This window comes from Anolis sagrei, chromosome X, assembly GCF_037176765.1.
Source record: "Anolis sagrei isolate rAnoSag1 chromosome X, rAnoSag1.mat, whole genome shotgun sequence".
In the NCBI taxonomy this organism is placed as follows: Eukaryota; Metazoa; Chordata; class Lepidosauria; order Squamata; family Dactyloidae; genus Anolis; species Anolis sagrei.
Genome location: NC_090034.1, coordinates 17,907,394 through 17,934,874, shown reverse-complemented (window position 1 = coordinate 17,934,874; position 27,481 = coordinate 17,907,394). Strand labels below are relative to the sequence as shown.

Genomic DNA, 27,481 nt, shown 5'->3' with positions numbered 1-27,481 from the left:
GAGCAGTCCATACTTACAGGCTGTTCATGATTATCCAGCATCTGATTATCCAGCATCCCGCACCATTGTTTACTCCTGAATTTGTAGGAGCATACAAATTGTTATGTGCACATGACAAACTCTAATCTATAAACATTGATGTTTGATCTAAGTTCATCAATATGGAAGAAGATCTGAACCAGACAATTGCCACAATAGTTTGGGCATGTGTGAGACAACACATAGTCCATAGGCAAAATGCCTGTCTGAAGTGCTCCAAGACCCCTTGAAAACTGTGCCACCAAAATTATGTCACTAAATATAATCCACAAAGTATTAAACCACAAACTAAGAAGACTCCATTCATAATGAATGACTGGCAGAAGCATTTTGAAAAACTGAAAGGATGGCTAGATCCAATTGTGTAGGACTGCCAGGTTGGAAGCAAGCAAGCAAGCAAGCAAAAAGAGAGAATACATCAAGTAACTGGGGAACTCAGGATAGGAGCAGATTTAAGCTTTAGATACTATCAATAAGAGAACAATATTTTATGCTATCACTAGGTCGGAATCTGGTTGCTACACTCATAGATCAAAGACAGAGTTTTCAGATCTGCTTCAAGCACCTTTTTAAAACAATCCTAGTTGGCATTAAGCATACATGATGCATAGTCACAGAAAGAGAAAATGCATGTTGGGGGTAGATGAAACACACAAAATGGTGCCAAGCTTCGAACACCCCATAAGGTTTAGGGCAGCGTTTCTCAACCTGGGGATTGGGACCCCTGGGAAGGTTGTGAGGAGGGTGTCAGAGGGGTTGCTAAAGATCATCAGAAAACACAGTATTTTCTGTTTTTCATGGGGGTTCTGTGTGGGAAATTTGGCCCAATTCTATCATTGGTGGAGTTCAGAATGCTCTTTGATTGTAGGTGAACTATAACTCAACAACTACAACACCCAAAATGTCAAGGTTTATTTTCTCCAAACTCCACCAATGTTCACATTTGGGCATATTGAGCATTCATGCCAAGTTTGATCCAGATCTATCATTGTTTGAGTCCACAGTTCTCTCTGGATATAGATGAACTATTACTCCAAAACTCAAGATCAATGCCCACCAAATCCTTCCAGTATTTTCCGTTGGCCATGGGAGTTCTGTGTGCCAAGTTTGGTTCAATTCCATTGTTGGTGCTGTTCAGAATGCTCTTTGATTGTAGGTGAACTATAAATTCCAGCAACTACTACTCCGAAATGACAAAATCAATCCCACCCCCCAGCCTCATCAGTATTCAAATTTGGGTGTATCGGATATTTGTGCCAAATTTGGTCCAGTGAATGAAACTACATCCTACATATCAGATATTTACATGATGATTCATAACACTAGCAAAATTACAGTTAACAAAAATACTTACGCAACAAAAATACTTTTATGCTTGAGGGTCACCACAACATGAGGAACTAGATTAAGGGGTCATGGCATTAAGAAAGCTGAGAACCACTGGTTTAGGGGATCACACTCATTCCAGATTTCAGTTACACCGATCCCTAAAAGCTATGCTTCATGTTAAATATATACGTGTTCCTTTAAAGAAGCAGAGAAAAGAGGCAGATATTGTCATTTGGAGGTACAGAAGAAACTCTAATAAACTCTAATAAAAATCCCCTTCCAAGTAAGAGTTATGATGAAGCAACCTGAGCTTTTATTCCAAATGGCTGCCAACATCATTTTAATCTTAGCAATGGGTTTCTTCTTGTAAGGGTGTTTTGAAGAATTGCTCCATGGCAGAAATTGTATGTTGCTCAAGTGCATTTGGCTACATGAATTAAAAGCACATTTTATTTGGGTTGCAGAGTCATCAATAAAAGTGCAAGGCATTAAGCAAAACCCTTCCCCTTTCTTTTTCTTCTTTTCCCCCCATTTAAAAGTTCTCATGAGTTACCACCAAAATAGCCCCATGAATTTATTCATGTGTTTTCCTAAGAGGTACGGAACACACTTGAATAAATGCCGAGCTGCATTTGTTCCCCCACACAATCCACAGCTGCAGTGTATTAAATATGAAGCTGAAGGTTTCTAGAATGAAAGGAAATGTGGAAAAGTATCGTTGTCCAAGTCCAGTCCTTGTTTAATTAAAAGTGTAACTTTTCATGTGCACTTTTCACATATTATAGCAATTAATTACTACAACTGGGAGTAGGGGAGGCATGAATCTAACCCAAAGCTGAGGAAGAAATGGTTTAAAGCCAAATAAGTGAAATACAATTGTAGTGGGGTAAAATTCACAAATAACTGAAAGGTAGAAGAGAAATGCATAGTTATAATTGAAATGTTGCATTTCTCATTATACTTTTGCTGGAATGCAAACTCTGCAGCATAGATGTAGGTGGGCATTTGTACATTTTACTCATTTATTTATTTACTTACATATTATTTTTTAAGTCAAGGTTGGCTCCATTAGGTCAGATCACTTCTATTGAGCCAGAAACCTTGAATGAGTCAGACTAGTGGGCCATTTCAATGCTATCTAAATTGACTAACCATAACTCTTTAGGGCAGTGGTTCTCAACCTGTTGGGTCCCCAGATGTTTTGGCCTTCAACTTCCAGAAATCCTGACAGCTGGTAAATTGGCTGGGATTTCTGGGAGCTGTGGGCCAAAAAACCTGTGAACCAACAAGTTGAGAACTACTGCTCTAGAGATTACAAATTTCTTCTTTAACCCAACTAGGAGAGTCTTCTCTATTGAGGAAAAAAGCAAGATATAAATAAACATAATTAATAACAGAGAGCTGATGATCTTAAATTGTGACCTTTTCTATGCAAAGCTATTTGTCATCAAACTATAATTTTTCTCATAGTTTGGCTACAAATGCCACCACCCGCCATTTTCTCAGTGTCTCCCTCTTCCTAGTAGCCCCTGTGTGGGGTGTTCTTGGTGTACTGGTGGTCAGCCACCTATCAGGGGCGGGCTACGTCCTCCACCGATGGGCTGAGGTAGGCCCATGTTGGATCCTCCGGCAGGCTTAAAAGCAGTTTGCCAGCTTGCTGACCAGTTGCTCTTCAGTTGTCCCATTCCGCCCCCCCCCCCCCCCCGTAATGAGTCATCTAGTGTGATGCTATTGCTTATTTTTTGATTATTTTCCTTGTCACAATGTGTGGGTGTTTAGCATGGGACCTGGATACTATTTTTGTACCTCCCCCCTGTTCAGGGGGGGGGGGAGCATCCAGGTGGAAGGGGAGTGTGGAACCAGTCAAATAACTGCCTTTGACCCCTACCGTGGTTATGTGGAATCAGTCCAAAATGGGCTGTTCAGTTCCTGATCCAGGACCCATGCATGATTGCCAACCCTGAGTTAGTTATGGCCTTTGGTTAAAAATCTGTCAATTGAAGGAATGCATCGTAGACTCAAAGTACTTGATTCTGATCTATGAGCCACTGTGAGTTTTCCAAGAAACAAGGATACAATAATATGGCACAAATATGATCGAGGTGGATGAGATGGGGAATCTTGGATGAGAAGGGGGATCTTGATCCACCATATCAGACCATTTCAAAAGTAATTGATTAGAAGCACATAATACTGTAGGTGCGCTTATAAAAATGGCTGGTGGCCACAGTGCAAGCCTGTATGGTCCTCCACTACTGTTGGCCATGAGCTGAGACCTGGGTGTGCTACAGAGTTGGTGAATCTTCTCCCCTATGATCTTCCATGCCTGGTAGAGGTTCCTGCTGAAGGATATAAGAGAAGTGTCTAGTTGTGTCCTCAAATTGCAAAGGCTATATCACCTTCTGTGGTCTGCCGAAGTCTTCTGGTCGTGAGGAATTCTTCTCCAATCCCCACTTTCAACCAGGGGGGTAGCAGCTTGCAGAAACTCTGACATAGGTCTGGGGAGTTGATTGTTACAGAAGTTTAAGGAAACATCAACCCTTACATGAAGTGAAAAGAGACATGCAATGAAATAAACCTCATTTATGCCTTCATATTCCACTAATAGAATGCTAGCCATTCATTACAAAGCCTCAATCCTAAAGGGTTAATAACAAACAGCTACTTTTTCTTGGAAAAAAGTAACAAAACTAATTACTTCGAAAAACCTATGTAATATCCCAAGATCTGGTGAACTCTACCCAACAATGCATCTGATATAGTTGGGACAAAGCTTACCAGGCTGATGGTGCCACGTTCCAGCAGAAGGTTGAGCGCTCACATCTCTCTGTTTGGAAATTAAGCAATTTCCAGAGCAGAAGTAGACTGAAGAGGTAATCCAGCCCATAGCAATTGGATCTGTGAGAGCTATGAAGTCTGGGGTGAACATTTCCCTGATGGGATTTGGTTCCAAATCCCCTACCAATTTTGAGAAGTAATAATCAGGACTTAATATCTTTTCCACAAAATGAAACTGTAGATTTTTTTTCCCCACACATTCTCTGATGGACTTTTTGATTCTTAAAGCAATATGTGTATGTGTGGATGGATTGAGAGAAAGAGGCAATCATCACGGGCAAAATTTATGACAGGAAAGAAATCACTTTTCCAGGCATAAAACACCAATCTCCCCCTCTTCTTTCTCCCCTACATCTCCTTCTTACAATGAATTCAATGTTGTGCCATTTTGCTATAATCTTTGACAAGAGAACAAGGTATCAAAATTGTCATGTCAAATATTTCTGACCTTTTCAGTATACGACGGTGCTAAGATTGACTGCCAGAGCCACCTCTTCTTCATTCCTGATTACCGTAGGCTGAGGTGGAAGGGAGGGAAATGCAAATTGCCAGCAAATCAGATTACAGAACATGAATAAGGTCAGAAGAGTCTGGTTTATTATCCACTTGCATGGAACACAAAGTGTGAACACTCCAACATTTTCTTCTCATGACAATAATTACAAAGGGATTTTCAGATATAGCCACACTGCAGAATTACAGCAGTTTGATGCCACTGCAACTGCCATGACTCAGTTCACAGCATCAACAACCATGTTACAGGTTTAGCATCCCTTGTCTAAAATTTCAAAATTCAAAATTACCTTCGGGTTATGTATATCAATGAATTTTGTGTTTAGACTCGGATTCCATCTCCAAGACATTTCAATATGTACATGCAAACATTCCATTTTTTTTTTTAAATGGAACACTTACCGTCCAAAGCTTTTCAATAAGGGATACTCAATCTGTATTTAAAAGCAAACTATAAAGAATTGTAAAAGCCAAAGACCAAATTAAATTATATTCATTGTTTAACTACCTTTTCAAATGGAATAATTTTTGAGCCAGCTGGATTTCCCTCGGGAAGGAGTTTCTTAGCTAAAGTATTGCTACATAAAAAAGGGCCCATCTTGTGTACCCAACCAAATGAATCTTTTGGCATGCTCATTGAGATACCTTGGATCCAAGCCATCCTTCAATCTTTTCTTGATCAAGTCTGTTTTTTTTCTCTCCTTCATCCATTTGAAAGCAGTCTTAAGATATTTGCATGAATTAAGTAGATAAAAACCAACATTAGAGGGATACATTGTTTACATATTAATGACATCTCAAGCTCAAAGCCCTGGCTCATATTTTTGTATAGGAAGTTGGGTAGTCTTGCAATACCAAGGATTTGGACTTAATAGTGACTGAAATACTGTTTATTTTTTTAAAAGTTTATCAAATTCTATGAAATGTGAAGGTGATTTGATAAAGCATTTTTGTCCATTGCACCCATTTTTTTACATCTTTTTAGATGTCCATTGAAATCGCATAAACCCAATTTACAATAAAACAGAATACAGACCTATCCCTGGTTCTGCATAACTGTTTTGTGTGTGTGTATCAGGAGTGACTTGAGAAACTGCAAGTAACTTCTGGTGTGAGAGAATTGGATATCTACAAGGACACTGCCCAGGGCATACCTGAATATTTTGATGTTTTACTATCCTTGTGGGAGGCTTCTCATGTCCCCAAATGGGGAGCTGGAGCTGACAGAGGGAGCTCATCTGTACTCTACCCGGATTTTCATAGCTTGGAAGGACAGCTATGAAGGATCTAGACAAGATCCCAAAGTGTCAAGATATATAATTGATTCTGAAAATTAAGATGGTCCATACCAGAATATTTCCCATTTATTTGTATCTATGAGAAAGCTGGACACAGAAGAAAGACAACAAGAACAAGCTGATTTGAGATGTGGGGCAGAAGAAAGTTCTGTGGATACAAATAAATGGCCTCTATAAGCTTATCTTACCTTTGATATACAAGCACCCAGGCCGTTCAGGACAATTTTATACCTCCCTGATTCAGCTACAACCTACAATGTTGCAAAGTTTTGTGCAGCAGCATACAAAATCTGTTAGGGGATGACTAGTCCCAAAAGTTAACTGTTATCCAGTAAACATCTTCCTCAAATCTATAATTTGTTGAAAGACATTTGCATTGTATGTTTTTACTCTATTTCCCCTTCCGCTCCCTCACCCCTATTTTGCTTCAGTATTTATATTTATATTTATAACGTACTAAACGTACCAAGTTTGTATGAAACTGTGACTTTTATTTCCTCTGTGGGTCTATGACCAAAATAAATGATTTGATTGATTGATTGGCCTCTAAAACAAACTAAGCCTGGACTCTTCCCTAGAAGCCAAGATAACTAAACTGCGGCTGTCACACATTGGCCATATCACAAAATTCACTAGAAAATACAATAATGCTTGGTAAGGTAGAAAGATCCGCTTCTCTGAATGCTGTCTAGACCAGTGGTTCTCAACCTGGGGTCCCCAGATGCTTTTGGCCTTCAACTCCCTGAAATCCTAACAGCTGGTAAACTGGCTGGGATTTCTGGGAGTTGTAGGCCAAAAACATCTGGGGACCCCAGTTTGAGAACCACTGGTCTAGACCAAGAAGAGCATGGTGGGAGGAAATAAGGAAAACCATATTACAGATGGATAGATTCAACCAAGAAAGCTATAGCTGTATCAAGTTGCAAGACCTGAAGTTGGAGCTACAGTGTTTGAAGGCTTCTCTTTAATAAGGCTTCCATAAGTCAAGCTCAACTGAATAGCAGTTAACAATAACGAGGGCCAGTGGTTCAAGTCTTGGACTAGGCCTCTGGCAAACCATGGTTTGAATCCCCATTCTGTCAATGGCAACCCTCTTCTGAAAGAAATATTGATGAAAAAGCCCATGATTAATTTGTCTTAGATTGACACAATTTGGAAACCCCTTGAAGGTACACAACAGCAATGTATCTACATCCATATCTTTTAGAAGCTGTTTTAACTCACGCACAAAAAGCACCTCTGGACTGCAGGAATATAGAAAAGTGCCTGAATAAAACATACTTACTAACACATAAAGGCAGTCCCATCAAACCTTCTGAAGAATGTTGACCCTGAGCACAGAAAACCCACAGCCAACTCCATTTTAATCAGCTTTGAAATCATGCCCCTGACAAAGGACGTTAAAGATACAAATTTAAACTAAGAAGAACTGGCAGTAATGGAGACATTCATCAACCCTAAGAATGGATCACAGATGCTCATAAGAACACAGGGACAGGTTCAAAGTATATGTAAAATGGAATGGAGTATGTTCTCAGGGGTCCAGCTTCCTCCGCTAAACAGACTACCCATTTCTATAAAGGCATATTCAATTTTTATTAGCAAAATGCAGCCCAGACCAGCTGAGATTTCAAACTACTTCCCCAGCAGCTATATATGTTAAATGCATTGGACATTTTTGCCTCCTTAACATCTAAAAAGGATATGCTGATACATCTTTTACAGTTTGATCAAAGTCCTTGTGATTAATATTTGTTAAAACATTGTCAGAGGGTGTTTGGCTGAAATTTAATAACAGCCCCGAGTAATCAATATATAATCTCATTGTGAATTTCAAAGCTATAAAGTTTAATGCTATCTGCAGTAGAACATTAATTGAAATGAAGGCACTCTAGAATTGCACCATCAGCGGGGTGCTAAGTTTGGTGAGGGCTTATCTAATTCAACACTTCTATCTGAAGTAAGGCTCCTGTTATCATAACTAGTCTTGGCAAGGTGAATATCATCTGCCTTTAAATGGCTGGCCTGCAGAAGATCATCCAGAGGTTTGTGAGGCTGCCGGATTTACAAGTGGCTCATGCTTTGCTCCTCCACTCATGCTCCATTGGAGAAAAGGTAAAACCCATATTTCTACAGCATATGGGAATGCTGGGTTGCACAGGAGGGAAGTCTATGGCTCCAGGACCAAGGAGTGGGAGAGAGCAGAGGGTTGGTAGATGATCATATCTGTCATACAATCATTCAAAATGTTAGGACAAATCTTCTTGACATCACTGGGAAGGACAATTGATATTTACTAGTTGGTAGAGTGGGGAGAGGATCTCATTTTAGACAAATAGAATCATAGATTTGGAAGAGGCCTTGTGTGCCATCCAGTCCAACCCACTGCCATGAAGCAGGAAAATTGCATTCAATTTTCCTGCCTCTGTTTAAAAGCCTCCAAAGAAGGAGCCTCCATCACACTCCAGGGCAGAGTTCCACTGCTGAACAGCTCTCTCAGTCAGGAAATTCTTCCTCATGTTCAGATGGAATCTCCTTTCTTGTAGTTTGAAGCCACTGTTCCATGTCCTCCAGGGCAGCAGAAAACATGGTATCTATCCTTTTGAAACTCTCAGAATATAGTTTGTGGCAGAGTTTTGTAATGTTTGTGAGAAGGCAAGAACAGTTACCCTCTGGCTTTGGAAAGGGAAGAATCCACATAACAATAAGGTCAGCATTCTTTAAGTATCTAATATGTTCGCATTACTACTTTGTAGAATACCACACAATCTTCTTTCATGCACAACATTCATGGTACTATGATTCCTCTTGAATGTCTACAGTTCCATCCCATGGAATCCTGGAATCTTGTTTACCGTCTCTTTCAGTGTCAGACAACCATACACTCAATATGGTTAGATGCTGTAATGCTATTTATTTATTTATTTATTTGCTTTATTTCTATACCGCGTTTCTCAGCCTAATTAGGCGACTCAATGCGGTTTACACAATGTAAATTAACACAACAATAACAGTTAAAACACATCATACACAATAACAAAATACACAATAAATTTGCTAAATTTTATTTATTTTGACTGTAGATTTTGGACACATCTACATGGCCCGTGAACCCTGAATCAGGCAATATGTTGCTTCTGGACATTTTGCACGATATCCATGGTGATATCTAGTGGAATTTTAGACTGTTCCCCTAACATAGAGTAACACCGGTTAACCCAATTCTGTGTCAGCAGATATAGGAGAATTCTTTGGAACGTTCCTGAAAATCTGAAGCAGCCCCACACTTTGGGGATGGAGTGAACAGTGGGTTCTAATTTAATTGGTCCAGCTGGTCCCATGGGCCAGGGCTAATGTTCCATTTTCCCTATATTTACCTTTTCCAATGTTGCGGTAGCAACCAGAGCTCCGGGGAGCCAGCACTTTTGCTGATGGCTAGGAGCTCACCAAGGCTCTGTGGCTACTTATATGGCAATCAAAATGGAAATGATAAGGACGATCCATCTATGATGAATGATGTTTGGCCCGACTGGATGGTGCTCCCATCATTACTATAGTTTTGAAACTGACCGTGCAAATGCCTCATGGAGTCTGGGGTCAATTAGAGGCAATAATACATTGGGTCAGTGCTGTATTTTAGGTACCCATGTAGATGTGTCTCCTGCCTATCAACTTAGTTGATTCAAAGATGCATTGGTCTACATCAGTGGTTCTCAACCTGTGGGTCCCCAGATGTTTTGGCCTACAACTCCCAGAAATCCCATCCAGTTTACCAGCTGTTAGGATTTCTAGGAGTTGAAGGCCAAAATATCTGGGGACCCACAAGTTGAGAACCATTGGTCTACATTAATGTATATGATGAAAGGTTCCAATGAGATGAAGCTAAGATCTATACATCACACAAAACATCACCTTTGAGTCACATTTCAGAGAAAGAAAGAGACAAGAGAAAGACAGAGTGTGAGTGAATGCTGGTGACATGGCTGTTTTGGAGTATGTTTTTATATTGTACAATTGATCTGATTGAAACTAAAGGTTTCAATCACTACATCAACAGTCATGAATGTGGAATAAAGACAAAGGTAAGGCCCCTTTCACAGTGGCTGAAGAAGTGGGGAAGAAAAGAAAAAGCAATTAAACTCCCCGGATTTTCTGACACCATGGTTTTTTTACGCAGCATATATTTCAAGCATTTTGCAAGGTCTGCAAAAAATGTACAGCCTGAATACGCTTGCGGTGTTAACTTGTTGAAAGCCTGAGTTGAATTATGATAACAATTTATTTGGCCTGACGTGCCAGGACTACCAACTCAGAGCCTTTCGGCCGGGATGTGGCACTTTTTTGCTTGTTTTTAAGCCATAAAATTATCAATACAAGCCACAATATCCTATCATACAAGGAAGTATTTGGTCCCCAAAACTAGTTATTGTGAGATTTATCAAAACTGACCTCTCATATGTCATTGGTGGTTGAATTTCTGGATGGGATATATTCTTAACCTCGGTATTTAAACAAAACAGCCAGCGTGGTTTGTGTGTTGAACTAAGACTCTGTAACAGCAGTATTCTAATCCCAGTTAGCCATGGTCACACTCTCTCAGTCTAAGGGGAAGACAATGGGGCCACTGTGAATAATTGTGTCACAGGGTCGCCATGTGTCAAAAGAAAATAACAGCAATTTTAAAATTGGTTACAACTAAATATAAGAAGTCTTCTATACACACACTTCAAATTAACCTTGATTTGCTTCTTAAAAATTAAGAGCCATTTAATATTTAACCATCATATCCATTCAATTTTCAACTATACATTTTAATTTTTTTAGTATTTTTATTTTTTACATTTTTCTTAAATGTTTTTTCATTTAATACATGTATTTCCTGGTATCATGTTTTATCCACGTATTTTAACCATACTTAACCTACTGCACTCCCAGTGGCACAGTGGGTTAAACCCCTGTGCCAGCTGGACTGAAGACCGACAGGTCGCAAGTTCGAATCCGGGGAGAGCGCAGATGAGCTCCCTCTATTAGCTCCAGCTCCTCATGTGGGGACAAGAGAGAAGTCTCCCAGAAGGATAATAAAACATCAACACATCCGGGCATCCCTGGGCAACATCCTTGCAGACGGCCAATTCTCTCACACCAGAAGCGACTTGCAGTTTCTTAAGTCACTCCTGAAATGACCAAAAAAAAAAAAAAAAAAAAAAAGGAAACCCATACTGAATCCAACCTCAAATTATCAGGCCACAGTGGCACAATGAGTTAAAATGCTGAGCAACTGAACTTGCTGATCGGAAGATTGGTGGTTCAAATCTGCATCAAATCTGCAAGACAGAGTGAGCTCCTGATGTTAGCTCCAACTTCTGCCAACCTAGCAGTTAGAAAAGATACAAATGTGAGTAGATCAATGGGTACTGCCTCAGTGGGAAGGTAAACAGTAGGGCTGGGCGGTTTCATTTCGTTAATTCGTAATTCGTTAATAATTCGTTAATTTTTTTCAATTACAAAACGATAACGAACCATTCTGGAGCAATTATTAAAAAAAACGAATTTTCAAAAACGTTTTGTAAATGCTTCGTATTTCGATATTGTATTCGTTTCGTTATTGTTTTGAGGTCGTTTTGTTATTATTTCCGCATGTCTGAGCCAGTTTTATGGTTTAATTAGTGAAAAAAAAATATAATATCACACCAACAGTCAACAACAGAGGGAGAGGGAAGCTTCAGAAGGTTTTGGAGGTTTTTTAGCATATTTCGCGGTCGCGTCCGCCATTAACGAATCGATTCGTTATTGTTTCGGAAATCGATTCGTTAATTTTTTACCATTTACGAAATTTCGTAAATATCGAACTTTTTAAAAGGAAAATTTTGTAATTATTTTAAATATCGAAACAAAAAAACCCCCCAAATACAAATCGATTTTAGAAACAAATTTTTCCGTTGTTACCCAGGCCCAGTAAACAGCACTCCATGCAGTCATGCTGGTGACATGATCCAGGAGGTGTCTACGGACAATGCAGGCTCTTCGGCTTACAAATGGAGATGAGTACCAACCCCCAGATCTGGAGATGAAAGGGGAAGCCTTTACCTTTACCTATGTATCTGTGTTTCATTGTTTCTAGGCACTGAATGTTTGCCTTTGTGTCTATATATGCTGGAATCCAGCCTTAGTCCCCTTGGGGGGATGGGATGGAATACAAATAAATTATTATTATTATTATTATTATTATTATTATTATCATCTACTTCTTTTTACACATGTTTTTCACCTCCTAAGTTATTATATATTGTACTACAAAACAGATCCAAGCACAGTCCTCTTCTCTTTCACCATGCCACCTTTCCTTTCTCTTCATCCTGTTTTCTCTCAATTAGAATTCATCCGACTGTCACTTCTGTGTACTCTTTCTGCTATATCTCTCCCTGCTACTCATGACAGCTTACTTTAGTGGCTACAAAATCAGTTTAAAATGCCAAACTTCTACCATATTGACATGACATTAACAACAACAACACTTGCAAAATCCAGTATGAAAGTACCAAGCTATGTGTAAAGTTAGGGAAACTATGTGTAAAGTTAGAGAAAGAAAGAGTGAATGGATATTTCCCTAACTTTACACATAGTTTCAAAGATACCAAACTATGTGTAAAGTTAGGGAAATGTCCATCCACTCTTTCTTTGAGAATAAACCCATGACATCAACAAGTTCTTACCATTCTTGACCTTTTGAAGATGGAAACAGTGATCCTTCAAGTGTTGATTCCTTCGCTTATTATGAACCAGTTTGATGCAATAGGAAAGAGTGGACACTTATTGGACTTTCAATTTCTGACCTCAGCTAACAATCTGAAACTGGCCGTAAATTTTCCCTTTCAGTCTTAACACACAGGATGTTTCTACTTGGAGACGGGGAGGAACAAAAATGCACAGGCTGCACTTTTCCTCAATACGTTCTCAAAAAAGTCAATTTCACCTCTTGGCAGCCCCAAAGGAATCCAGATGACTTTAAGTGTAATAGCTCCGAATAAAGAAGATAGATATTTTTTTTTAAAAAAAGGGGGGGGGGGAGACTAGTGTTTAGTGATACAGGAGGAAACAAGTAGTAGAGAAAAAGACTGGATTGCACAATTATTTAAAATACTAATTCCTTCCTAAAAGAAAACATTCTACTTGTCAAGAGTTCTCAGTCTAAATTTGAAATAAATTCATTGAGGCACAAGAAATATTGAATCAAAAAGATAATTTCAGATCACTTTAACAATGGAATTTGTGTAAAAATCTAAAGCATGAGTGGCAAGCTTGTAGTATTACAGAAGAGAGATGCAGTTCTTCTGTACTTTTGCCCTGCAGAACTTTCCTGCATTGGGAAAAATAATCAAGGTTGACTCTGTGAAAAATTCACAAAGACCTCGCAACCTCTGAGGATGCCTGCCATAGATGCAGGTGAAACGTCAGGAGAGAATGCTTCTGGAACATGGTCATACAGCCCAAAAAACCTACAACAACCCAGTGATTTCAGCCATGAAAGCCTTCAACAATACATATTCACAATGGATTGTGCACAAAACAGAAATAATACTTTCATTGTGGACTTACTCTGTGTAAAATTCACTGGTATCTTTGGTTCTGTTTTGTATCCAAGATACAACCATTTGGGAGAAGAAATACATAAATAAAGGGAGGAGGCACTTATTTGGTAGCCAAGTGCATGCTGATACTCACTGTATAAAATTCACTAGCTCTTAAGAATCACAAGAATATTTTTTGCACAAAATGCTGTTTTGTATGCAAAGGAAATATATACAGATTTTGCAAACAAGTATCCCTAACTCCTCTTCAGTATTATCAGAAACCCACGAAAATATTTTGACATTAAAAAATCATTATTTTCTATCCTGACTTTACAATTTGGATGTTTAAAATGGAAAAGGGAAGTTATTTGTTTCCGAAGTGCTGCAGTTATAATGCATTTAGAAACACACACACAAAGTTAAAAATTTGGCATTATATTATTTCCTTTGACTAGAAGCTCGCTACTTGGAGTGCCTCTGGCATTGCTGCAAGAAGGTCCTCCACCGTGCATATATTAGGGCTCAGGCCACACCACAGGAGGTGGTCTGTGGTCTGCTCTTCTCCACACTCGCATGTCATGGACTCCACCCTGTAGCCTCATTTCTTAAGGTTGGCTCTGCATCTCGAGGCCCCAGAGCACAGTCTGTTCAGCATCTTCCAAGTCACCCAATCTTCTGTGTGCCCAGGAGGGAGTTTCTCATCTGGTATCAGCCAATTATTGAGGTTCCAGGTTTTAGCCTGCCACTTTTAGGCTCTTGCTTGCTGAGGTGTTCCTGCAAGTACCTCTGTAGATCTTAGGCAGCTATTTCTGCATTGGTGTGCTGGTTAATATCCTAACAGAGGATGGGCCAGAGGGTAGGAAAAACACACTTGTGAATTGTCAGCTGCTTTGCTGCTTAGAGTGAATGTACAGCTACCTTCCTAAAATGGGTTACAAAGTTCTTTTCTTTCTTTTTTCTACAAGCTGCATCAATAGGGTTTGATTTTGCAAGGAGGCAAGTAACTTCTGAGGAACTATCTGTCCAGCTGTGAAAGAGTTGCTTTCAAAAATTACATATGCACCTTTGAGCAAAAGAGAGGAAAACACACTGCCTGCTCTACATATTTTTCACAAGAGACAGCCTTCTTTCTCCCCTGCTTTCCTCTGCATGATGAACAATTTGGGGCAGACAAACTCAGAGTTAAAAGCAGTATTTAGGAACTATTCACCAAAGGGAGCAGACACAGGAGATAATGAGCAAGTCTTTAACATCCCTATATGAGCCTCCCGTGTGGATGCAAATGGGTGCCATTCTATGCCACTACGGTAATTAAGCATGCAGACCTGTAAACAGCTTAGTTGGAATTATTTATTACAAACGACCAAAAATGTATCAAACTTTAAAACTCAGACTTGGAACAAAAATCTCTGAAGCCTCTAAAGCTCAATCAATGAGAGAGAGAGAGAGAGAGAGAGAGAGAGAGAGAGAGAGAGAGAGGTGGCAACTTTCAGTTATGGTATTCTTCGCTCACTCTCCATTCCATTCCAATCTTTTGGCAGGCAGTTTTCATCCATTTTCTATATAAATAAAAATGTTATGTTCATTTGTGGGATTGACATAACTCAAAAACTACTTGATGAATTGACACCAAATTTGGACACAATACACCTATCAGAACAACGAGTGACCATCACTCATAAAAATACTGAAAAACACAGCAGAAGACTAAAAAAGCCAAAAATAAAAATAAAAAATACATTGCAATACATGAGCAAAACCACACATATACGCAAACACACACATATACACACACATATATACACACAAAACACATATACACAGACTGGGCCACATCAACGCATGGCTGGGGACAGCTAATTTTCTATAAAGAGAGAAGATGCTGAGGGAGAGAGAGGGGTTTGACTTGGAAGCTTAATAGATATATATTCGAAGCATGCAGGAATGTAAGCAACAGTCAAAGAAATTACAAAACATGCCTATATAATGAAGTCCGTTCTATATAACAGGTGTCACCACGAGGTTGGACTACTGCCTTATATGCCGGCCTTCCGAAGTCAACAACCCAGAAGATTCGGATGGTCCAAAATGCAGCGGCCAGGCTACTAGCGGGATCATAAGATCCCATATTACACCGATTCTGCAACAACTGCATTGGCTACCAATAGAATATCAGGTCTCTTACAAGATACTGATCCTGACATTTAGAGCTCAAAATGGCCAAGGACCTTTATATCTTAGGGACCGCCTCATTCCTTTTCTCCATCCATGGTCACCTCGATCCACCCAGGAAAATCTCCTATACATACCGGGCCCTAGGGAGGTACACCTGGAAGCTACAAGGCATAGAGCTTTTTCAACCTATGCTCCAATTCTGTGGAACTCATTCCCTCCATATATTAGAGCAATGTCGAAGTTGCGACCTTTTGTAAAGGCACTAAAGACTTTGCTGTTTGGTTGTGCATTTAAGTAATCAGATCTAATTTGCCAAATAGTCACTGTTGAATGTTTTTATGTTGAATGTTTTTATATTGTGTAAATGCTATTTTAGATTGTAAGTCGCTCGGAGCACCTTGGTGGAGAGCGGCTAATTAAGAAATAAAGTGAAGTGAAGTGTCCAAAACTATTCAGGAAAGGTAAGGCTACATTGTGGGATTAGACCTGATTAGACACACTTTGAATCAATTGGATTTACTTGTGTGTTGATTCAACAGAGAACAATTGATTCTGCTATAGTTGGAACTAACAACAGAATTCCATCCATATGTCTAACTCCAACTGCTGCTGTTATATAGTAGGCATCTGGAATCAACTAGATTTATATAAATACAGCTTGACCTTCATATCCATGGATAAATATATATCTTTAAAAACCAATAGGCAAACCTTGAATGTGCTATTTTCTATAAGGGACGCCATTGCATATAATAGGGCTTGAACTTTCATGTGGGTATCCATGGGGGTCCTCAACCAAACCCCAGAAGAAACCAAGAGTTAAAACCTTGTGCCAGCAGGATTGGTGACTGAAAGATTGGCAGCTCAAATCTGGGGAGCAGGGTGAGCTCCCATCTATCAGCTCCAGCTTCTCATGTGGGGACATGACAGAAGCCCCCCACAGGATGGTAAAACATTAGTAATGAGAACTAACCAAGAGATGACAATGTGATGTAGTGGGCTCTGTGTTAGACTAAGGCTGGATCTATACTGCCATAAAATCCAGATTATCAAAGCAGATTATCCAGATTATTTGATTTAAACTGGATTATATCCATATAAATAAAAATGTAATGTTCGTTTGTGGGATTAACACAACTCAAAAACCACTTGACAAATTGACACCAAAATTGGACACAATACACCTATCAGGCCAACAAGTAACCATCACTCATAAAAGCACTGAAAAACACAGCAGAAGAGACTTTAAAAGCCAAAAAACAAGAATTACAATGCATGCACAAAACCACACACACACACATATATACACACGCAAACACACATATACACCTATACACAGATATATATACACACACAAAACACATATACACAGACTGGGCCACAGCAACACATGGCAGGGGACAGCTAGTAATAAATAATACACTTTATTTATATTCCACTATCTCCCTGCAGGGACTCAAAGCTGATTGCAGTTTACATATATAAGGCAAGCATTCCATGACTTTTTTCACAGTAAATAATGACATACAATACACAGACAGAAATAAGGGCCTTCCACTTTTCATCTCTGGTGTCTGGAGACAATGCTCAACTCTGGCCATGGGGAAGTGCTCTTGCTCCATTTTTCCATGCTGAGGAGCCGGTTGTCTATAGACTTCTCTGATCGTTGCCAGCATGTTTGTATGGGGTACCCTTTTACCTCCCACTGAGGTGGTACCTATTGATCTACTCACATTACATGTTTTTGAACTGCTAGGTAGGCAGAAGCTAGAGCTGACATCTGGACGCTCACCCCGACTTGTGACTTTGAACTGCTAACCCTCCAGTCATCAGCTTTTCTGCAGCTAGCTGTTTAACCCACTTCACTACTGCAGACCAACAACATCTACACTGACATATAATCCAGTCCAAAGCAAATAATCTGGATTTTATATAGCAGCTAAGGCCAAGGGCTTTTAAATCCCAGGAGTAAAAATGAAAGAACTGATTAGCCTCAACAGTGTAATATTGAAACCTAAAAGACTGCCCTTCCTTAGGGAAGCTAAAACTTTGGCTGGGATATAGATCCCAGGATCCCAGGATCTGATCCCAGGATCTGATCCCAGATTATTTGTCTATCCCAGATTATCTGGCAGTATATACTCATATAATCCAGTTCAAAGCAAATAATCTGAAATCAGATCCTGGGATATAGGGCAGCGTAGATCCGGTCTATAGAAGAGTCACCTTCTTCCAAAGTTTTGAAGCTCTGTCAACCCAAACGGACCATTGGTAGTTTTGTAATGGGGTTGGTTCCTCTGGCCCAAACCATCAGTACTGGTTGTGAGTAAATCAATATCACATGTGTAACTGAATGTATTGGTTAAAGCAATTAATTTTCAATGCCCTCCTGCCAGCTTCAGCACATTCTCAAGGAATCTTCAGAAAGCAGATGATAAAAATCAGAAACACAGATTTTGTACAATATCTTAGTGATTCACTTTACAAATACTCTTAGATTACTGACTATTATTATTATTAGCACTACAGGATAAATGTAAATAAGATTTCCCAATCTATGGACCAAGTCACCTGGCAAAGCAACCCAAAACTAGAGTTTGGAAAAGTTTCTTTTTGAACCTCAATTCCCAGAATCACCCACCTAGTATGACCCCAAAAAAGAAGACATTTTCTGTGAGTATTGAAGGTTTCTCACTATTCCTAAAACTTGGTAGCTGTGAAATTTTTGAATTGGGATTGGACATGATAAATGCAGAAACTGACAAAGATATTGAAAATTCAGATGCATGGACAAGTATGCAAATGGGAGATTACAAACCTTTGCTTTAAAAAAGCTATGGATTCTGAACAAACCAAGTGAGCTCTACACCGACACCCCTTTGTACACTTGGAGCACTCAGCGGTTTGTAGTATCGACCGGCCCATTCTGAACGCATTCTGGCTTTTCTGACTGGTGCTCTCCCCGGTTCTCAGGGCATAGCAGCACACTCATTAAACGGATGGGTTCAGCCTGCGTCATCCAATAATGTCAGGGTTGCTAGAGAGCTGGATGACATCCAATTTTTATTTCAGGGCATCACTTTAGCATTCTAAATGATAAATCAATAATTTTAATACATTCCCATTCTAATGTATTCTAGTAGTAAAAACTGGTGGAGCCTGCAAGAAATATACATATATCTCTCAGCAACAACAATGCAAAACTCTACTTTCCAAATAATAGCATACATATATATTAGGCCCACGTATTATGGAAGCTCATTGAATACAGTTTCAATCACACGCAATGAGATTTTAATACCATAGAATCATGCTAGAGCACTTATTGATGCCTAGCAAAGTATTCTCTATAGGCTTCCAGAGTCGGCCTATTGTTAACTTCCAACAGATGTTCCACCAGAAGTTGATCACAGAATCACATTGGAGGCCTAGAGCAGTGATTCTCAACCTGGGGTCTCCAGATGTTTTTGGCCTTCAACTCCCAGAAATCCTAACAGCAGGTCAACTGGTTGGGATTTCTGGGAGTTGTAGGCCAAAAACATCTGGGGACCCCAGGTTGAGAACCACTAGCCTAGAGATAACACTATTCTGGACATTTTCTAGGTCTGCTGGAGAGATTCAATAATCCTGAAACCATAGTTTGTTAAATGTAAAAAAATGTATTCCACAAAAAATCCTGGGACAAATCTATCATCTCTTATCTATCTATCTATCTATCTAGAAGTAAAGGCATGTATGTATGTTCCACAAAGGCTTCTACATGGCTTGATGGATCTGGACCAAACTTGGTACACATATCCTTCATTACTTGAATCAAAATACAGGGGGGGGGGGTTTCAACTTAAAAAACCCATCCTGTTTGGAGACAGTCCCAAAAAAAGAATAAGTATGTATGCAATGCTGATATGTAACCATAAGAGGGAAGTATATCGATAGAAAGGGTACTTCAGGAGCCTCTACCACACTCCGGGGCAGAGAGTTCCACTGCTGAACGGCTCTCCCTGTCAAGAAGTTCTTCCTCATGTTCAGATGGAATCTCCTCTCTTGTAGTTTGAAGCCATTGTTCCGCGTCCTAGTCTCCAGGGAAGCAGAAAACAAGCTTGCTCCCTCCTCCCTGTGGCTTCTTCTTACATATTTATACATGGCTATCATATCCCCTCTCAGCCTTCTCTTCTTCAGGCTAAACATCCCCAGCTCCTTAAGCCGCTCCTCCAGACCCTTGATCATTTTAGTCACTCTCCTCTGGACACATTCCAGCTTGTCAATATCTCTCTTGAATTGTGGTGCCCAGAATTGGACACAATATTCCAGGTGTGGTCTAACCAAAGCAGAATAGAGGGGTAGCATTACTTCCCTAGATCTAGACACTATGCTCCTATTGATGCAGGCCAAAATACCATTGGCTTTTTTTTCCCACCACATGACATTGTTGGCTCATGTTTAACTTGTTGTCCATGAGGACTCCAAGATCTTTTTCACACGTACTGCTCTCAAGCCAGGCATCCCCCATTCTGTATCTTTGCATTTCTTTTTCCTGCCAAAGTGGAGTATCTTGCATTTGTCACTGTTGAACTTCATTTTGTTAGTTTTTGGCCCATCTCTCTAATCTGTCAAGATCGTTTTGAATCCTGCTCCTGTCCTCTGGAGTATTGGCTATCCCTCCCAATTTGATGTCGTCTGCAAACTTGATGATCCTGCCTTCTAACCCTTCATCTAAGTCATTAATAAAGATCCTGAACAGGACCGGGCCCAGGACAGAAGCCTGCATCATTCCACTCATCACTTCTATCCAGGATGAAGAGGAAGCATTGGTGAGCACCCTCTGGGTTCGTCCATTTAACCAATTACAGATCCACCTCACCGTAGTTTTGCCTAGTCCACATTGGACTAGTTTCCTTGCCAGAAGGTCATGGGGGACCTTGTCGAAGGCCTTACTGAAATCCAGGTACGCCACATCCACGGCATTCCACACATCTATCCAGCTTGTAAGTCTATCGAAAAAAGAGATCAGATTAGTCTGGCATGACTTGTTTTTGATAAATCCATGTTGACTATTAGCGATGACCGCATTTGTTTCTAAGTGTTTGCAGACCACTTCCTTAACAATCTTTTCCAGAATCTTGCCTGGTATCGACGTGAGGCTGACTGGTAGTTGTTTGGGTCATCCTTTTTTCCCTTCTTGAAGATTGGGACCACATTGGCCCTCCTCCAATCTGCTGGAACTTCTCTTGTTCTCCAAGAACTCTCAAAGATGGTTGCCAATGATTCCGAAATGACTTCCGCTAGTTCCTTCAATACTCTTGGGTGTAGTTGATCTGGACCTGGGGACTTGAACTCATTTAGAGCAGCCAGGTATTCCTGTACGACTTGTTTCCCAATTTGGGGTTGGATGTCCTCAAATCCCTCATCCACTCCGTCTTGCTGAGGTTGAAGATGTCTTTCTTTTTGTGAGAAGACCGAGGCAAAGAAGGTATTAAGTAGTTCTGCCTTTTCCCTATCCCCTGTCAGCATTGCCCCATCTTCTCCTCGAAGAGGCCCTATCGCCTCCTTGTTTTTCCTTTTTCTACTGACATAAGAAAAGAATTGCTTTTTATTGTTTTTAATGTCCCTGGCAAGCCTGAGCTCATTTTGTGCTTTAGCCTTGCGGACCTTTTCCCTACAGGTGTTGGCTATTTGTTTGAATTCTTCTTTGGTGATTTCTCCCTTTTTCCACTTCTTGTGCATGTCTCTTTTGTGTCTCAGCACAGTTAGAAGTTCTTTGGACATCCATTCTGGCTTCTTTGCACTTGTCCTATCTTTTCTCTTTGTTGGCACGGTTTGCAATTGCGCCTTGAGTATTTCACTCTTGAGAAACTCCCATCCATCCGTAACTCCCTTGTCTTTTAGTATCTGTGTCCACTGAATGCTGCTCAGTGTTTTCTTCATTTTTTTGGAAATCAGCTCTCCTACAGTCCAAAATGTGGGTTTGACTTGTCTTAGTTTCGGCCTTCCTTTGTACCTCAAATTGTAGGAGCACATGGTCACTTGCCCCTAAGGGTCCTACCACTTCAACTGCATTGATCAGGTCCTCCGCATTTGTTAGGATGAGATCAAGAGTAGCCAATCCCCTTGTTGCCTCTTCTACCTTCTGGACCATGAAATTGTCTGCAAGGCAAGCGAGGAATTTGTTGGACTTTGTACTCTTGGCCGAGTTTGTTTTCCAGCAAATATCGGGATAGTTGAAATCGCCCATGACTACTACATCTCTTCTCTGTGCCTGTTTGGTCAACTGTTGGCAGAAGACTTCATCAAGTTCTTCCTCCTGGCTTGGAGGTCTGTAGTAGACACCTACAACAAGATCTTTTTGAGTCCCAGTTCCCTTGATTCTTATCCAGATGCTTTCAAGCTGGTTTCCTGGATTGCTGTCTTGCATCTCTTCTGCAGCATAAGAGTTTTTGACATATAAGGCTACTCCGCCTCCTCTCCCCTTTGTTCGGTTTCTGGAAAAGAGGTTATAGCCCTCGTTGTCTACATTCCAGCAATAGGAGTCATCCCACCAGGTTTCAGTGATGCCTGTAATATCATATTTTTGGTGTTGTGCTAAAAGTTGGAGTTCGTCATGTTTATTTCCCATGCTCTGTGCATTAGTGTAGAGACATGTGAGCCCCTGAGATCTTCCCCTGAGCTGTTTAATTGGGATTATTGTGGTTTTGGTACTTGGTCCTTTTTGTGTTTGTGCAGCCCTCCGTTTAGCCTTCTGGCGGTTCCGTGACATTGTGGGTAAAGTAGTGTTCGCAAGGCTGTTGTCCTCCTCCCTCGGTGGGCCTAGTTTAAAGTGCGCCTAATGAGGTTTGTGAGTCTGTGAGCAAAAAGGTGTTTTCCTACTTGTGTGAGATGCACCCCATCCCTTGCCAGTAGGCCATCCTCTACTGACTAAGAATTGTGAGAGTTGAAGTCCAAAACACCTGGGGAACCCAAGTTTACCCATGCCTAGGGGTAGTATGTCAGCAGGCAGACACTCACAGAGGGTCACAGTATTACAATGGAGGCATTCTAAAGGAGGCCTTCTCAGAGGGCTAGTAGAAATGGAAGTGATCTGGAGAAAGGAGGAAGAGTTTTTAAGATGACAAAGTTTGGCAAATAATTCAGTTCTTCACAGAATCCTATATTCAGAAAATTCATACTTGGGAAACACCAGGTACATATGCTAGTAGAATATAAATGTTCTGTATACTGTTCTATTTAAATAAAATACAACATGAGTGACTGTGCTGTCTGAAGTCACAAGTGCCACAATGATTCATAGTAATCAAATGTCAATTATCTCAGCAGAAGTGTATTCTTTTTGCTGACGCTTTCCTCATTGTCAAGTATTAGAATCATGCAGATCTTTAGATGCGGGTGAGCTACATGTTCCATTATCCATAGCCAGCCTATGGTGAAGAATGCTAACAGCTGCACTCAAACAACATCTGGAGAGCTGTTTGCTTCTTATCATTTCATGAAATCATTGTTGCTTATATCTATAATGCTTGCTTTTTTCAGTACTAGCACCTTAGCTATCAACTATCTATCTATCTATCTATCTATCTGACACTGGAAACTATTTATTTTATTAGCCTTCTAGTCTAGATTAAGTGTTTCCTAGGTCACAGTTAGAAAAAGAAAAACAAGAACAGAAAATGTTGCTGTATTTTTCATTGCTCTGTTTTTCATTATCACTGTGTGTGAATATCGATTAATATATTTTATTATTATTTTGAGATAATATTTTACCCTGATGGATTCCTTTTATTGTTATTATGTGCACCACTTCGAAGGCCATTCGGGTGGAAAAAACAGCCTAAAAACTTTAATATAAACATTAATAAATTAACATCCCGTGGTTATATAAAAGAGGCTAGAGCTAGGATTTGCAAACACATTCACTTACACAGCTTGCAAAAGAACAGCTGCATTTGTCTTTTGAAACCAATGTGATGAAGCATCTTGTAATATCTTAGAGACTAATTTATTACAAGGCATGAACTGCCATAGAGGGGCACCTATTTCATTATGCTCACAAAGTGAACTTCTGTTGGTATGAAATTAGTCATGGACCAATCCAGCATCTACCTGAACTTCAGGAGAGCAACTCCTGCGGATTTCTGTTCAAATTGTCTTCCTCCTGCTGCACCGAAGCTTGGTAGGACCATTTCTTTATCATTTTTCTCCTCCATCTCACCTTGTCTTGAATTACAGCCCTGTCTTTTAGTTTCATGATACCAATTCTTCCATAACTCATTGTCAACAGACCAAGTTCTTTAATATCCAAGACACCAAGCAATTTGGACTACATTATGAACAACAAACACAGAATGAAACAAGCTGCTGGGTGATGGCAGGAGATATAGAAGTTTTTATAGCATCAAAAGACTTACTTTATGTTCCAGGGGGAATGTCAAATTCAAAGGTAGCTAGTGATACTCTAAGGAATGACAAGTCTTTGGGTCCTCCCTTACTGTTTGGGGCATCCTTGATCATGCAGGACTCCCACGGCAATATTTCAGACAGAAAGGCATAACAGGAGCTGCTCTTGACATCCTGGGAGTTCACCAAGGTTAGGTCTACAAATGGGAAGGAAGGACTGGTGCCTGATACCTTGTGTATGCCAGTTCTTCAGCTCTGAAATAGCAATGGATCATAAGAATTATGACCAAGAACTAAGAGTAAGGTAGCTTCCATGGCCTGAACGCCCTTCTACAGTGATGGAGATGTTGAAGACTGCAGCTCCCATTACACCTCAATATAGTATATTGGTATCTACAGTCCAAAACATTCTCCTAGAGGTCTAGCACTTGTGTCACTTCTGTTACCAAACCCTCACACAAATGTCAAAGATTAATAATCTGTAAACTTCATGAAGAAAAAAATTAAGTGAGATTTTATCTCAGCCTTGATATATGAATGAGAAATCCAAGCTTACTGCACAAGGGAAAAGTGAAGGAAAGCCATCTAACTCTGCTATTGGAGTATCCCAATCAAACATATGTTTCATCAGAAGTCAATGCTGATCTTAAGGAGCACATTGTGACTCTAAGCACCAGCTCAAGAAAGATTAAATATAAGCAGTTCCCAAGCACTGCCTTGAGTAAAGATAGGTTGGGAGCATACAAAGCGAAGTGCTTTCTTTAAAGTGGAAAGTCTCTCAGGAAGTAGCATGTTCCACAAACATTTATAGAGGATGGCAGCAAAAATGCTTTTTCTTTTTGAAAAAAAAGGGGGGGTAGTGAGAGAGAAACATTCTGCACCCCCCCCCCCCCCAGGTGATGTCAAAACGAAGATAAATTATCTCTTTGGAAATTAATTACCCTACATTTCAGGGATCTACCAGTACATTGTGCATAGAAATGAAAATGTCAAATGCGCCAAAAATAAATTAATTAAACTATGCTTCTCCACAAACTAATCACAGTTCACGATTTTCAAATGTTTTCAGCCAACTGGCCAAAATAAGAGCACTGAATTATCTCTCAGAGTCCATCGAATGGGCAGAAAAATTATATTGTCATCAGGGAGCGAGGAATCAATCACAAAGTAATATCTGTTTCTTTAAACTTCTGGACTCATCTTCTATTTTTTTGAAGGGACTTCTTGCCATTTTCTACCCTTTCATGCTCTCTCTCTCTCTTTTTTCTCCCCTGAAAAACAGATCTCACTATATGATTTCAATGGGAAGAAAACTAAACCAGCTCAAGGTTTCATCCCTGCCAGGAGCATGCCCAAAAAACAATGGGTTCTTGATTCAGAAGGATCTGAAGTTCCTTCTGAAATATAACTCAACAGGGATAGATGAAAAGAGTATATTGTCAAGACTGAGAGAAGCCATAGTCCATCTATGATCTGCTTTGGTCAGATCTCACCTGGAAGATGGTGTCCAGTTCTGGACATCACAATTCAAGGAGGAGAGGAATGTGACCAGAGAAGGACAACCAAGATGTTCTAAGTCTGGAATTCAAATCCTATGAGAAACATCTAAGGAAAACAAGTCTGTTTAGCTGAAAAGACTAAGGCTGGATCTACACATCCATATAATCTAGTTTCTGAATTCAGATTATTTGAACTGAATCATCTACACTGCCGTATAATCCAGTTCAAAGGAGATAATCTGGATTCAGAAACTGGATTACTTGAAACTTGATGGAGCCCAAGAGAAAAAGTGTTATCCTCTATCTTTAAATGTCAAAAACAAATGCCAAAAACAAGGCAGGGGAGGCAAAGCAATCATCATCAAACAGGTTTCAACTGTTCACTAGCCAAATGGCACACAAATTGGATTAACTCTCCCAACTATTCCAAGATTTTAATGGCCTTCAATTACTTTAATGGCTTTTGAAATTTAGCAGAGTTTAAAAAAAGAATCGTGTTTCTATAAATGAGCATTGCATATAAAATGCCTTTGATTGACTGTCATGGAAACCCAATTCCATTGCCATTTAATTTATTCAAAATCAATATCAGGCATTAGCTGGAGCTGAGGAGCTCTAAAAATAGACAGAGGCGTCTAGAAGAAACCTTTCACCATCACCCCACCTCAATGAATAATGGCACAGTTTTGAACATAATGGCTCTATCTGCCCATATGGAATTCTATAAGGAAGCAACATGTTCCTGACACCACCATCTAGGAATTTGTTTCTGTGTGGAGTAACAATACAGGGGAGCAACTGAGTTCTGTAGCACAGTAGAAGTAGAAGAAGATAAAGACAACAGCAAATTGTTGACCATAATATAGCTCATGGGAATAGGAAGCTATATCATATTCCATCTTGGTCCCATTTGTCAAAAAAAATAATTAAGACTTCAATTCTGGGGTATCCTATCTCTGTGGGGTGAAAAAACCCACCGATATTTTAGTTCAACATTTTAGGCCCAAGGTGTTGGGCCATATCTCCAAAACAGGTTAAGCATTTTGGAAAGTTCCTTCAAAGTTCAGACAAAAAGCCATAATGGACTTATCACCTTTCTCACACTAAATGCACCAGGTGCTACTTCTTAAGTCTATATAGTACAGCCTATTACAGTGTTTAATAATGCTTTCAACAGACAGCACTATTATGAGTTTGTCAGTGACCGTAAAAAAGTGAACTTGAACTTGACAGCACTATTGGGACCCACTGTCTCACCTCTAGAGTATTTAATCTCTAGCATCCATCTTTGTACTTTGTACCTAAAGATAATGGTGATGACTCTTCCTCCTCCTCCTCTTCTCCTTCTCTCTATTTCTCCTTCTCTTGTCTTCTTTCCCTCTCCCTCACCTTCTCTTTCTTTGTTCTTCTCTTTTCCCCTCTTCCTTCTCCTCCTCTTTTTAAATGTTTTGCCTTTCCCCCAGCTTAAGCCTCAAAGTTGCTTACAAGAGTTAAAATAGATAAAGAGCTTTAAAAATCCATTGTACAAAACTTTTAAAAGAATGACTGAAAAGAAGATCAGCATATAAGAGGCCCCTTTCTGTGTGGAAGGGCAACACCCCTCCCGCCGACAAACTAATGATGACACAAGCACTAAGTTGGGAAGGAAATGGCCACAACTTGTTTATTGATTACAGGACAGAACAAGGTTGGCAGCCAGGCATGGGTTCTGGATCATGATCGGTCAGCCCGCTGCTGACTGATACCAATATACATGACAAGGGTGCCACCGGCACAATACCAGGCTATGAAAGTGGCACCTCTGGGAACGACTGGACATCCCCCCCTCTTC

At 40.0% G+C, this 27,481-nt stretch overlaps 1 protein-coding gene across 9 annotated transcripts in view; it reads right to left on the bottom strand.

Annotated features, from left to right (window-relative positions):
* The window catches only part of RBFOX1 (RNA binding fox-1 homolog 1), a 1,606,230-nt gene that overhangs the window by 671,697 nt on the left and 907,052 nt on the right, over positions 1 to 27,481 (bottom strand). The gene's annotated exons all lie outside the window — the stretch shown is intronic.